Consider the following 15,902-nt stretch of genomic DNA (forward strand, 5'->3'; position numbering starts at 1 on the left):
AGAGAATATTTGATTAAACAAAGTTGAGATTTTTGTTCTAGAAAAATCTACTTTGGCCCTTTTTGGGATTTGAAATCAATTCGATCCTTTTTTGTGTAATCATTATCCATTCTTTGTTCCGTTTGTAATCAGAAGTGATTATTTTAAATGACTTGTTTTACGTTTGACGGAAATCAAAATCTTCCTTTTTGGAAACAAACTGACCCCTTCCGCCGGGACTAATATAAATTAATTCACAAACCTTTAATTCAACTGTTAACTGTTCCCACAGCGAAATAACTCATGTTTGAATTGGGTACAATTTGAATATACACAAGTTGACGATGTGTATTTCACTGCGTATTCTCTGTATTCTAATATTGTATATTATATGTATTTTGTAATTAAGAAAACAATTGTTTTGTTATTATTATATTCCAATTTTAATGATAAAACCATTTATATATTCACAGCAAACATTAATTCGTAAACAATTAAACGGAAAACGTTTTATTAGTCATGTTATTCTTTTGCAATTAAATTAATTGATAACAATATTTTGGCTATGTGCAAATCTTTATAGATAAATTCAGGATTTTTTCTGGACGAGATATTTTTCGATAAAGATGAATCTTTTGAGAATATGCAGAATTGTAAACTGATACGCATAAGAATGTTATATTCGAACCATACATAGTTTTATAAACCCTTATTCGATTATTAAATTAATATAACGTTTTTTTTATATTTTTTTAAAGTCTTTTGCTTAGTTAAGTCAGGTGGTTTTTAGAATAATTTCAGTTCGTAGGCCCCGATTACAATGAAAAATAAACAGGGTTTTACTGAATTTTCTATAAAGTAACATAACATTTTCCGTACGAAAATGTCTTTTCGTAATTTTCATTTCTGCAAAACTAATTTCTTATTTTGGATGAAAAAAAATATTTTTTACTTATATACATCTGAGGATAACTCTCCTATCTTCTCATTGTAATCGCGGCCCTGAGCCTCAATTGCAATGGGAAGTTAACAGAGATATCTTCGACTGTCTATAAAAAAAAACCGATACATGTGTATTAAAATGGTTAAATTTGCAAAGACGTTTAAAATATCTTCGTCGGTAAGCTATAATTGAAAATGTTAAGAAGAAAAAATGTATGCATATCCTGCTTTTCATACAAAAAACTTAATTTTACTTTGTAGATACAATTGAAGATACCTGTTAACTTCCCATTGAAATGGGAGCCCTGGGGTATTCTGAACACAAAAACGCGCGTGATAAACGCATTTTTAACGCTTATTTACGTAGTAAATACACGCTAACAGAGCGATCTCTTCGCGTAAAATTCCGTTCAGAATACCAGCCCTGGTTTATTAGTCTCGACTGTTCTTGACTTGTTTTAGAACGTTTTATGTAATATTGTTCTTGTATTTTCGTATTGTTCTCATATCTGTTACAATTTTTTTCAAGTTCAAATTAATTGTCTACAATGAGAAAGTGTAGTGCTACTGGAAATTGGATATTAAAAATGTTTTCTTGCAAGCAATAACATTTAGAGCATTCAATTGTGCAGCAAAAATTCTCGAAAATGTATGAAAAAAGTAATGAAAATACGTTTTGATGTAAATTAACTAGTTTAAAGCGTCATAGGTTCTGATCGACTGCTCCTCAAAATGGCCAATCAATTAAGTGTTGTGATCAATTTCCAGTTTCCGGCAAGCTATGTTTAGCGCGTCCTCGTACGTAGAGGGTTCTCTTTTTAAGTGTCAGCTAAACTCACCAATTCACCGAACACAACTCGTAACGTCACGGGTGGAGAAATTTCAAAATTAAATAACTTTAAAATATCACACCGATGACAATGCGATACATAAAAATAAAAACTCTTTGTCTTAGTTTGATAGTCTAAATACCAAAAAAAAAAAAAAACACAGAATCTAACTTCAAAAAGTTTCGTAATATTAACAGTTGGTGTTTGATAAGAAAGGTCGCATGCTACATTAATATTTTATGTTGGAGTCGTTTTTGTCTGTATAATAAACTTTTCTGCTCACAAAATTTTTTAATACACATTTGGCCATGATATTCAGAACTACAACACGCGTAACTCAGGGGATCTTCATGTATCTAGGCTTCGCTCAACGAAGTTTGGCAAAAGGTCCCTGGAAAATATTGGCTATTCCGAATTCAATGAACTGCCCAATAACCCGAAACACGAATAGTCAAATAGCAAATCCAAAAGTGTCGCAATTAAAAATATTACGTCAATCTTTTTGATAGTGATAGTTATTAATGTAATTTATATAGATGGTGTAAAGCACTAGGTAAATGTTTCTTAGTATTTCGGATGTTTTAACTATGCATGATACTACGTATTGTCACAAAGATGTTTTCTTTTTATCTACGGTCCCAAATGAGTTTTTATAAAATAATTCCTAGAAGTATACTATCTACTATAATGAATTATACGTTTTATTGAAAAAAAAAATCATAAAAATATACAAAATCGAAAAATGCCATAAGTGAATATGAAAGTCAACTGACCATGTGTAGAATAGTGAATATTACACAGTGTGCAAATGTTTGAGCTTCCATAGTAAACAACAGCTTGATACTCATTGAAAAAAATCTTGTTAATCTAATACATACGTGAATACAAAAAAAAAAAATTCAGATAACAAATATAAATACAATATTACTACCAAATACTATTTGAACATTAATTGAATACACATAATTACATTAATGTTTCCCATTACTTAAAAGAATCAACAATTCTTGTTTACATAATGGGGAGTGACGTCTTACAATAGTTTGTTTATTTTATTTTTAATTATTAATAATTTTAGGATAACATACATATAAAAATTTTAAAAAATATACATAAACGTTGTTTTTAATCAGTGCTACATAGAGAAGAATAATGAATGCAACTTTTCACTTCTTTCTTAAATATATTGTATTCCTGACTGCACTTTTTATTTTCTTTGTTCATTTCATTAAATAAAACTATTCCTTTTTAAGTATAATGATGTTGTGCTGTAGTTTTTAATTTGAGAATTAAGATATTACCACCTGTTCTAGGTCGCGTACTTACGTTTTGTAATCTAGAAACACTACTATTTATTTTGTCTTTATGTATTTGAAGCTAGCAATTCGTTTTATTCAACAATTTTATACTTCAAAGCTTTTTTTTTTAAATTGTACAGTGGGAAAAGTATATAATATATATTTTAAAATAACTTTTATAATTAATTTTTGTATTTTTTCGACCGGTAAAATATTTGTTTTAAAGCACTACCCCATCCGATTATTCTGTACTGTAATGTGAATTGGGCTAATGTAAAGTAAATTGATTTAAATTTTTCGATAATTAATATATTCTTTAATTTAATAAATACATATTTAAGTTTTCTCATTCATTTTACATTATTATTTGATTGCTCCTTCCGTTTTTTATTTTTATCAATTACAATGCTTAAATATTTTTTGGTAATTTTTTCAGTTATTTGAAGGCAATTATCATTATGAAACTGATATCCTTCATTGCATTTGAAGGCAATTATCATTATGAAACTGATATCCTTCACTGCATTTTGTAGTGTGTATACAAATAAGTATAGTATGTATAACTTGTTTTTCCATTTTAAAGGTAAAAATTTAAACAAATCATTACGCCGCGCCATTTCCCCGAAGGAGTAGGCGAGTAAATTACGCAAATTTACGACGTAATAAATACATACCTTACTTCTCTGTATTCAGATATTGTCTCGCGTCTCACGTACCAATTTTCAACGTGTACATCTTCAAGTATTTGTTAGATAAGCATTGCTATGCCATCCATGTGCACAGACAAATCGTTCTCGGTCTTTCTCCACCCAGCTAGGAATCGAATTTAGGACCTCGAGAATAGTAAACAAACGCGTTAACTACTGCACAATGAGAAATTTAATCGATTTACTTCCTTAGGATTTTTACATCGAGTTAAAAACACTCGTTCAGGGCTCTAGTTATAGTTCACACACATAATAATCATCATAATTTATTCATACAATATATGTATTTTACCCGCGGCTTTAGTTAAGTGTTATTAGGGATAAATTGGTTAGGTAATTAATGAGTATTCTTTTTTTTTTTTTTTTAATTATTAATAAAACATATAGTACAAGAAGTATATATTATACTCCCAGGAGTTATGAAAGAAACTCATTTGAGACCGTACATAAAAAAAACATTTTTTTGACAATACATAATATAATACATATCAATACATCCGAAATATAAAGAAAACATTACTGTATAGAAACATAAATGCCAAAAAATGCAATATAATACATTTCGAAACACAAAAGAAGAACCATAACATGAACATAAAAATAAACGACGAAACTCTTAAAGAACTAGAACATGTGACTTACCTAGGACTCATAATGGACAAACAATTAAACTGGACAAAACATATAGACGGACTCACTAAAGTATTGGCATCACTACATCACTACAGCCTCTTCTACAAAATTAAAGATTTTATACCAAGAAAGGAATAAATTACGATGTACGAAGCCTATGTCAAAAGTAAATTGAGTTACATGATCGCCTTATGGGGAACTGGTAACAAGACAGACATAACAAGAATACAAAGACAACAAAATAAAATTCTTAAACTAACATACAACCTACCCTACCTGACTTCTACGACTGAACTGTACAAAAAAACACACCAGTTTGACATAAACTACTTGACTAAAATTGAGACCTTAAAAATTGTGCCCAAAACAACACTGGGAAACATACAAGACGACGACATAATAATAGTCGAAAATGCTGACATACACAAATATAACACCAGACAACAACAACACTATCATATTGCAAAAGCAAAGACAAACACAGGACAGTCAAAAATACTACATAATGGACTTGATCACTATAACGACCTACCTTACTACTTTAACTGGAGACAAATTAAAAACCAATCTGAAAAAGCACATGATGACTGAACTAACTAGACTAGACGAGACATAAAATGACTAGACAATATAAAATTTCTAATGTAACCCTAACGGGTTTTTAAAAATTTTAAATAAAAAAAAAAATAAAAAAAACAAAACACAATATTAACACCTCTGTATAAATTACATTCATAATAAATAATAAATAAAAATATTAAAGAGACGTGTTTCAATTGCGGCACTTCTGGATTTTTTATTCAATTTTTCGTGTTTTAGCTCACCGGGCAGTTTATTATATTCGGAATGGACAATGTTTTCCAAAGACCTATTGCCAACTTTGTTGAGCGAAGCTTAGACACATGAAGATTCCCTGAGTAACGCGTATCATCATGACCAAATGTGTATTTTAAATTTGAGTGAGCAGATAAAATTCTCGTTTTTTTAATAAAAATTCGGAACCTATGGAACGATATTTGTTTCAGGATATAAAATAACTAAAAATTACGACGACCCTTTAGTATATTGCGACGTAGCATTGTTATTCTGTCTACAAAACGCAACAGTCAATGATTATTATAGAAATTTAAACAACTATGTTATTTCACAACAGTATTTTCAGTTTATTCAAATTTTTGTAGAGAAGGACTGGATTCAACTCCCTGGATGTGTGTTAATATTAAAATATTACAACAGAGATGAAAAACATTCAAGAGAAGGTAATATAGAAGTCAGGGCATCTAAGTGACTCTACACACTGTGTAACATTCACCATTCTACATATATTTAAATAACTATATTGCTTAAATTCTTTCATCTGTTGATGTTTATATTACCTTCTCTAAAATTTTCTTCATCTCTGTCGTAATATGTTAATATCAACAGCTCCTACGGAAGTTGGAATCAGTCATTGTCTTCAAAAATTTGGAAAAACTGAAAATATTGTTGATAAATCCACCTGATCCATGAAGAAGTATAGAAATTGAAAAAACAAAATTCTCTGGCGTTGCCTTTTATGTAGGTAAATAGTTTAATAAGATGTATCTCACCCACATAAATTAAGGTTTCAGCTCTTTAACTCTACATACATCAACAGATACCAGTACCAATAAAGGTATGAAGTTATAAAAATGTAAATAAGATATTGTTAGAAATTGAATATTACAACCAGAATTATCTTCTTTTTAAAAAAAATCCAATTCTATAAAAAAAAGGTTTCAACTAAAATATTTCGAAATATATTTTTTTTAAAGTATTACCGAGAGCATAATATTACGTAGAAATAAAGGAAAATGTCACAAAAATGTATGTGATTTAAAATGCTTGTATTTCTTTTCAAAAACAAAAAAATAAGATTTGCTGCTGCCACTTGTGTATTTTGCGATGATTTGCGATGGTTCGGTCATGTGGAGCGAATGAATGATGAAAGAACGGCTAAAAAGATTTATGATGCGAATGTGTCTGGTTGTAGAAGTCGAGGAAGGCCGAGAAAGACATGGCATGATCAAGTACAACAAATTCTTGAAAGTGGTCATGTGAAAAGTCGGAATAATCGACGTGCGTGCATGAGAAGATGTATGAATGTGAAGGAAGCAAAGGAAGTGTGCCAGGACAGAGTGGTGTGGCGTTCTATCCTCTCTGCCTACCCCTTTGGGGAAATGGCGTGATGGTTAGTTAGTTAGTTAGTTACTTTCATGTTCAGTTAATTATTTATAAATTATTGTAACAAGATTTAGTTCAATACTTTGTCTTCATATGAGAAAAAACCCAAAAAATTAAATAAATTTTAAATTTGAAATAGCTTAATCTGCCGATCTAAAAAAGTTGCATTTTAGTTACTGAAATCTTTTCATTATATTTTTGAATAGAAAATTCATTTGAGAATTATTATTTTTAACTAATTTAGGTTTTTTTATTTTTTCATTATCACGCGATTGAAAAAAAAAGATTTATTTAGTCTTGACACGTTTAGACTTGTGGCTCGGAGAAAGCGATAATAGAAGTTCTCCGTCTCAGTTAAGATATCTTTTGATTTAAAAAGTATTTTTATTTGATTTCGTTTGATTAAATTATTAATCTGATTAAGAATCTATTTGAGACTGTAACTTTGCTATAAAATACTGTTTTTTTATGAACGCCTTTGTAAAGTTGCGTTCCAATTTGCGTCGGAGTAAGGTTGTATTTCACTCTAACTTTGTCCGGGCAATAATTGAACGGCACTAAAAATTGCCATTTAACTTTCCGGCAATCTGGAGCAGGAGCGGCTGAAGATATTGAAATAGAACTAATTTACAGCTTCCAATCGGACAACCTTATTCAACTTCCAGTATTTCTTATAAAATGGTCCATAAAACCACCCCTAAAGTCGCTCTTTATTCAAACAGACAGGAACATTAAATCCGGGACATTTCATAGATGATATAACAGGCGGGTGGATTTTTTGGTCCGTAGAAACAGGGATCTCCAAACTACACGGAGGTTCCATATCCAGATACTATGTTCCATTTGACGGGTTAAAAAAAAACAAAAAGGCAAAGGAAAAAAATTCTAAGAAAATATTTTTTGAATTATTTTTATAATCACCTAAAGGTTATATAAGAAAAATTATGGTGTGGTCATTATGTGCTTTTCAGGTTAAATTCATATTTGTCACCCGAGTATTTTTTCATGTGGGAAAGTAAGGCATCGGAGTGTTTTATTTATTTATTTATTTACGGCATTTATGCCACTTACGTTTATGTAGTTTAAAGGGTGCTTAGAAATACAAATATGAAAAAATCTAGTATGATTTATTAATATACGTGTACTTTACATATTATAAATTACTTGAAATACATACGTATTTTAAAGTATTTATACAATAACAAAATACATAAATCAATCAAATTATAACTATTCTAACCCAATTTCCTAAAGTTGATTTGCTCTTTTTGATAAAATATAATATGTTGGTCACTTTATTTTTTAAGTTAGGCAGAGATGAATTAAATATATCAAAATATGATGCATATTGATTTCCGGTATTCTGTAATCTAAAAATAGGCGGGTTAAATTGAGCCACCATTCGAGAATTTTGACAGTAAAATACAATTTTGACAGTACATAGAATCAAATCAACTTCAGTGGATCAGGGGTATCAAACATTGGTATTATTATTTTATATAAAGTCGTAAGATCGGTCGATATTCTTTGTTCTTGCAATTTAGTTAATTTTAGAGAGTCTAGAATTTCGTTATAATTTAATTGATTACTAGAAAAACCCATCTTAAAATTAAACCATCTAAGAAACTTATTTTGAATTTTAGTCCATTGTTTGACTGTCCTACGATTGTATTTTTTGTCTGGTTTAATTTTTGTGTATGTCAGTATTGTTAGAAAGTTTTGTGTCATCGTTTTGTATGTATTTAAGTGTAATTTTATGAAAAAAATTATCGGATCAAATTTCGTCATGTTTTTTATGTATAGTTCAGTTATAGGGGACACGTGGGTAAGTTATATGTTAGTTTAATTGTTTTTTTTTGTCGTCTATGTCTCCTTAAAATATCTGTCTTTTAACCTGTTCCCCAGAAGGCGATCTTGCAACTCAATTTGATTATAACATAAGCTGCGTACATTTTAGACCTTAATTAATATTTGTATTTAACTCCCATCATTTTGTAGGCACTTCCCACAAAAGTGCGGTGCATGCTTTTGTGTTCCCTCTTCATGAAAGGATGCCACCTGCGATGGGATTTTTGTGTTCCTCGGTAAGATTTTTTGGTTAAAAAACAAAACAGTGTTTTTAAAAATCCAAAATTTTATGAACTATTTCACGAAGAAGTAATTTAGGGAAGTGCGAAAAGACCGAGCAAAAATTGAGTTTCTTAACTTTTTTCTTCAACGATGGACGCTCATTTCGTTCTTCGTTGGGCACATTATCACGGCATTTTTAAAAGAAGTATGTTGGAATATCTATCCAGAAATATTTAATTGTAACTAATAAAAATCAATGAGTAATTAGTAAATAAATCTTTTTTTTCAAAAACTTGGTTCCAAAACCGGAAAAAATTCTAATGTATGAAACGTATGTAAAAACAGAATATGTAATATGCAACTAAATACACATAAATAAACTAAAAAGACAGCAAAACCAAATATATTTTGATTAGCATATGACCATCTAACACCAACTAAATAAATCTTTAAACAAACAAAGCAATTAAATATAATTGAACTTTTTCAAATAGAATCCTTAAAATTTTTGTTAACATGGATATCATTATCGTCATTCCCTTTCCACACCTAACAGTGCACAATTGAAGCGTATTTTAATAATTTTAATAACATAAAGGTAAGATGATCAGTCTAACGCTTCAGGTACTAGTCCAGAAACTATGAAATATTCTGGTGAAAAAAACCCTTTTTAAATAAATATTTCAAATCAACCATGTCGGAAATTGAACCCGAAACCTCTAGCATGGAAGGCAAACGCGCTGACTATTTCACCAATGGCTGATTAATATGAACACAATACGAGAATATTCAAACAGTATTACATACAACATTTTAAAACAAGACAAGGACAGTCAAAACTACAAAACAAAACTAAAAAAAAATAATTCAGACTAGCTTTACAAAAGATGTTAAAAATATTATCATTAACTACAGAATATGAATACTAAAAAGAAAAAAAAAATGATAGATTAATGTAATCTATAAGGGTATATTAATGAATAAATTATTCAACTAAAATCTATAACCTACTTCCACTATCTACTTAAACAATTAGTAACGAGAAAATGTTTAAAAAGGTTATAAAAAATTGATAGTGGAACTAGGTAGAAGTAAAATGGATTGTCTCATTTGCCCAAACCAATATTGAATCAACCGCTCCACAAGTGTAAAGCTTATGTTAGGTTTTTGTTATTTGTTTTGTAATATTAATAATATAAATGTACATATTTACCTTGTTTTTAAAACGCTGAATATTTTGTTAACTATCTCTGTTTATTAAATGAATATTCTTTGTTTATTTTCTAATGTAAAACATTTCAAAAAAGTATATTGTTAAGTGTCTTCGGCACGGGTAACCCCAGTGAGGAAACATTATTTTTGTTATTAATTGTAGTTTGTAAGAAAAAAATATGAATAAATAAATGAGTAAATAAAATTTAAAAAAATATATGTATAGTAAAAGAAAGTTTTGTGCTCGAAATAATTGAGAAACTGTGATGTAAAGGGTGTCTTAGCTTTCTATCATTTTTCATTGCCGGAAAACATCACGGTTATGAGGGAAATATATCATAGATAATAAAATAAGTATGTAGGCATTTCAAGATATGTATTTACTCTTAAAAATTTGGAGAAGTTGATTATACATGAATTTGTGGGCAATAAACGTCAATAATTATCTCAATTTAAGTTGCTTTATGACTATTCAATAATAACTATTTTATGCATTGTGTAGTTCAGTTTCGTACAATTTCTCAATTCAGAAAATGAAAATGTTTTTTGCAAGCGAACCATAAAACTTTAGAATAATGTATGTGATTTATGATGCTTCAAATGTCGGAATAATGGACAGTATGCAGAAGAAATCGCCTCGAGGCTTTGCCAAGATACGAGGCTTTTGGTGCTTCGACCTTTTGGATCCACCCCAAGTGCATGGAGGCGAGATGGTTAGTAATTTAATGGTCGCCGAGAAAATAAAGAAAATGTACTGAACAATTATTATTTTAATATGTTTAAATGTTTTCAGACCGAATTGGATGTTATCAATCTATATACATATTGTTTTACAACATATAGGGGACATATAATTGAATAAGTTGATAAAGCTCGAAATTTAACAAGTAATTTCATTTTCCGATGTTACATAAATGACTTTTTTTTTTTATTACAATTTACTTTTACATTTTTTTAATTTTATAACTGTAATTCTTCAAAGAAGAAAGTAGGCTTTGTGCTTAGAGAGTAACTTACACCGTTTTTTTATTTATTTAATGCACAAAATACACAATTTTATCATAGAGCACATATTTTTTTTATGTCCCGATTTGGTAGAAAGTTCCGTGTTAAGCGAGACTCTACCATATAAAAAACATAAGCACTTATTAACATATTAACCAATATACAAAATAATCAAAACAATTTACAAAATAATAATAGAAAAATATGAATAATAAAAGCTTATACATGTCGAAAAATAGAATGCAGAAAAATTATATAACAATACATGGCAATATGTTTTTAATAATTTAAAGCAATTTAATAATTCAATTCGGTAATTAATTGTTATTGAAAATAAATACAAAATAATACGATAAAGCAAAAATAGTAACATATCCACATATATGGTAGAATATGTAATTTAAAAAACATAATAATAAAGTTAAAATAAATATTTACAAATAATTATGAATATTTTTTTAGTTTATTCAAAGATGATATACATATATACGTTTATGGGTAATAAATGAAGATAGCATTGATATTTTATATTTATTCCCGAAGCAATTGTATACGGTGGTCTCTGCCCTTTCGATAAAATCCAATTTTGGATCTTTACCTTAAATATAGACGTTGAGTTGGAAAACTTAACATGTTCATTATCGTTATGTAATTTCAACTTACATGAGAAAAAAATTGTACTTAATAAAAAGACAAACAGAAAATTATAATAGTAATTAATATAATATAGCCATCTTAATGAATTAATATCTCCAAAACTGCCGTGAATACTACAAAAATGATTTAAAAAATATATAAATATCAGATAATTTGTGTATGAGAAAATTGTTCATTCAATTGTTTGTTCATCGAGATCTCCTAAAATGACAAAATATCGAGTATTCTAGAACAAGTAGATAAAACATTCATTTGAGAGAAAGATATGTTATCTTGAAATTTGTTACAACAGAGAGGGAAAACATTTTTGAGAAAAGAGTATAGAAGTCTAGGCATTTACAGCCAATGACAGGTCATAAGCCCTGTAAATGCCTAGACTTTGTTTCCCTCTGTTGCAACAAATTTAAAAATGAAAAACACCTTCAGGAGGAAATCTGCCCAGTCTGCAACTTTGTTAGATATGTAATCTAATTGGCTCCCTAAGCAAGATACACATATAGTTGAAATATGATGATCATCAGGCAATCATTTCCTAACCTCAAATTACGGTGACTCAAGGGAGTTTTTTCACACATTGCGTTAAAGGCTAGTTTGTTTTATTAAATGTTGTCATTTAGAGTGTTTCATCCCTAGAGAAATAATAAGCTAGTGTGTTTTTATGTATGTGTATGTGTATATGTTTATATATAAGTGTATAAATGTGTATGTGTGTGTATGTGTATGTGTGTATGTATCAAAATGTGTATCCGAGTAGATTTATATTTTATTTGTCTGTGCTTTATATGAACTTGTAAACTATGATCATGTATTAAAATGTAATTACCTAGCTTGAAGCGGGGTATGTACCCGTGTTAGCTGGGCAAAGTGAACATAAAATTGTATATATGATAAAATGTATAAATAAATAAAAAAATAACTTTAAAACATAATAAAAACAAATAAAACTCACAAACAAAAACACTTAAAATAAAAACATCCAATACCTATTTGGTCTGATCCCCTCAACAATCCGTGCCCATCATTAATTTCTTAATGGCGATTTTAAGGTGATGCACAACAATAACTTTATGATTATTATTTACTTTGACAAAAAAAAAATCTTTATTTTAAATATTATTTCTATTTGTAATACTGTAAATACTAACGACTAACTTTTAAATAACCTTTTTTTACTGTACTTTAATTTTAATTTTTAAACTACTTCCAATTATGTTTTTTTTTCCTTCTCTTTTTTGTACTTTCATTGGTAACCTTACATATAATTATTACATAATATGGAAACTTCGCTGGTCCATTAGAGTATTTTCATTTTATCTAACTGTGTAAAATATAAAACTATTTGACCGAACTGTGGTTTTCCTGAATAAAAGAAAAGAAAAATATTAAAAAAGCAAAATTATCTTCAGTTTATAGCTTTACAACGGGTCGTGGGTACTCAGGTCGAGAATTGCGAGCACAAACTGAAACCATCCGTTTCACGTTTATTTTAACTAAAAACCAAACCGATAATTTGGAACGCCTTTGTTCTATGCAATAGAGCAAAAGGGTTTCTCAAATGAATTATTACTCTGAGGTAGAATCAGTGTACCGACGATATGTACATATTGGTTACAATAAATAATTGTTTTAGAATTTTTAAAGCATTAACTATGTGGTCAAACATTTTAACTAATGTTAGTAAATATAAATATATAACCATTTTCCGGCTTTTTTGTCTACCGGTTTCGAGACGTACCCGTCTCTTCGTCAGGACACTCACTTAACCAACATGCAAATACTAAAATACACCTACACCTTCACCATCACCGTAGTATAAATATAGTATTTCCAAAAATACATTAAACTGAATGCATGTTTAGACATGTTGGTGTTTGCATCATTATAAATCTGCAGACAAGAAACCGGTAGACTAAAAAAGTCGGTAAGTGGTTATATACTTATATTTACTTACATTAGTTGTATATTTGTTTTGTAAATATCAAGTAATTGTAATATTATACCTTTATATATTATCTTAATTTATCTGTAATTTTTGGTTATATACTCTTGTAGACAAACCTATACTTTTTAATTAAAAATGCTTTTAGAAAACATCAATTGATTTGCAGTTAATTGAAATTCAAACTTTTAAAAATAACCATAAAAAAGTTTCTATAATTTAATTTGAATTTGGAAAACATCAACGAAAAAAATAATTGAATACATGAAAATGTGCTTTATAGACTAAAATACCCTTAAAACATGTGAAAATACAATAAGATAGATTATAAGCTGTAAATAACCGTGATTGAAAATAGGAAGCAAGTTGTGTTCTCGGACTTCTTGATCAACCCGTCCCCGTCATCTTTATCCACCCGGACGCAGAATAGAGTAGTATAGTGGTCGGTACGTTCACCTACCACACTCGAGGTCCTTGTTTCATTTCCTGACAGAACAGACTTAAAATATTGGTTTTTAAGGTGGTTCTACACTGAAATATTTTATTGTTTCTGGAATAGTACCTAAAGTGTAAGTCTCCAAACGGCTCCATGTAATGATCCATATACGCTGAAATTGGAATAACAATGTAGCTCCCTATGCACCACTGTATGCAAATAATGAAGGAGTGATGATAAATTTATATTTTATTTGTTTATTGATTCATTTAATGAAATCCTACCTTATTATGACATTCCACTGAATGTTTTACGAATTCCAAAGTCCGTAAATGTTTATTCAAGTTTATTAAACCATTTTCACAATTAGATTTTTTTTCACTCAATTCACAATTTTATGTCATCAACACTTTCACAGTAATATTTGCGGCACTGGAGGTATCTATACGGAGTCGTTTCATACCTTCAATTTTACATGTATGTTCGTAACTAATAATGCATTATTTAAAATGTCGACAGAGTAGTCACAACTCCCTGGAGAGAGGCACCCGTATATAATATCGTCACACCTTCCACAAAATATTTTCCTGGCTCTATATTATTCATACTCTTACAGCGCGCTTCTGTACGAAAAGCTTCGGGAGAGAAAGCTCGAGCGAGGAGGCGACCTTCCGCGATCACCGCCACACCGCGACTGGCTCTGACCCCCGCTAATAAATCCTTAAGTATAAAACAGTATCCTATTATGTGGTGGGGATTCGATTATCCGCGGATTCGAAGTTATTCTTTTTATGAGAAATTGGCGGGTTTTATTCCATTATCGAACATAATAAAGTTTTATGAATTATGTATGACACTGGCAGTATTTTCCCTCCGAATTTCCGCCCGCCAATTTACATGCGAAATAGCGGAAAAATTATTTAATTCATTGATTTATAGTGACGTAATCGAATTTGCGCTTATTCATTTAAAATAGTAATGATCATCGTGGGAAGCATCAAAACACATTCATCAGAAAATAAATTCTTTCCAATAATATTTTTGCCGAAATATTGCTCCCCCAGAAGTTGTGATTTGCCTTTATTGGCCATTTTGCAGGAGACAAAGACAAACTTTCAAAACAATATTGATGCTTGGAATTTAATGTATATTGACATTATAATGCGCAGTTTTGTGTGGTGTTTATTTTATTTTATTAATAATGGTTTACAAACAATAAAAAATACATTTGACATTGGTATAATAATTACAAATTGTTATTTTAGATATTGTTCATCATTATGTGTAAACACAGCATGCACAAATATAGAAAAAAAAGTTTATATTGGATTTTTTAAAATTGGCTAGCTTAATTGAATTATATGATTGTTATAAACGTAATTACAATAAATTATTACTAAAAAGTTGTGACAAATGATTTTACCTAACTAACATAAGTAACAATTTGATTTTATAAATTGCGTTACAGTTTTCCCATAATTATTTCTTCTTCTTTTCCACATCCGCTCTTAAGTGGAGCATGTGGACATCACCAGTTGCCTCCAGGAGATCCTATCGCCAGCCAGCACTCTCGCATCTTCCCATGTGAATCCAGCGCCCCTTAATTCCGCCGAATAAAGTCTAAAGATCGTCATTGACGGCCTTCCAGGACGGCGTGATCCCGCAGGTTTAAAGAAGAGGCAACTAGGGTTTAGGTTCTCTTGAGGCATGCGCAGCACGTGTCAATCATTCAGCTGAAAATATTGTGAAACATCATAAATCATAATTAAAAACAATGTAAAAAAAAATCATTTTTGAGAAGAGAATATGGATTTTGATATCAACTGTGCTTATTACATTTCACAAACGCGTTAAAGTGTCCACTTGATGCATTGTGTAATATCCACTATTTTTCTTAGATTTTAACATTCATATTTTTACATTTCATCTAACTGTTAATTTTTGTGAAGTAAAATCATCATCATCGTCAATAAATATTTGAATTTTAAGTTA

At 29.5% G+C, this 15,902-nt stretch overlaps 1 protein-coding gene across 1 annotated transcript in view; it reads right to left on the bottom strand.

The window, feature by feature from the left end:
• The window catches only part of LOC148283130 (uncharacterized), a 40,078-nt gene extending 25,478 nt beyond the window's left edge, over nucleotides 1-14,600 (bottom strand). The window contains exon 1 of the mRNA XM_088223956.1: nucleotides 14,195-14,600. The gene's annotated coding sequence lies outside the window, so the exon portion shown is untranslated. The remainder of the gene's footprint in view (nucleotides 1-14,194) is intronic.
• Between the last annotated feature and the right edge of the window lie 1,302 nt (nucleotides 14,601-15,902).

Source organism: Micrasema longulum, unplaced genomic scaffold (genome assembly GCF_059751315.1).
Source record: "Micrasema longulum isolate JH-2025_06_02 unplaced genomic scaffold, ASM5975131v1 h1tg000260l, whole genome shotgun sequence".
Taxonomy (NCBI): Eukaryota; Metazoa; Arthropoda; class Insecta; order Trichoptera; family Brachycentridae; genus Micrasema; species Micrasema longulum.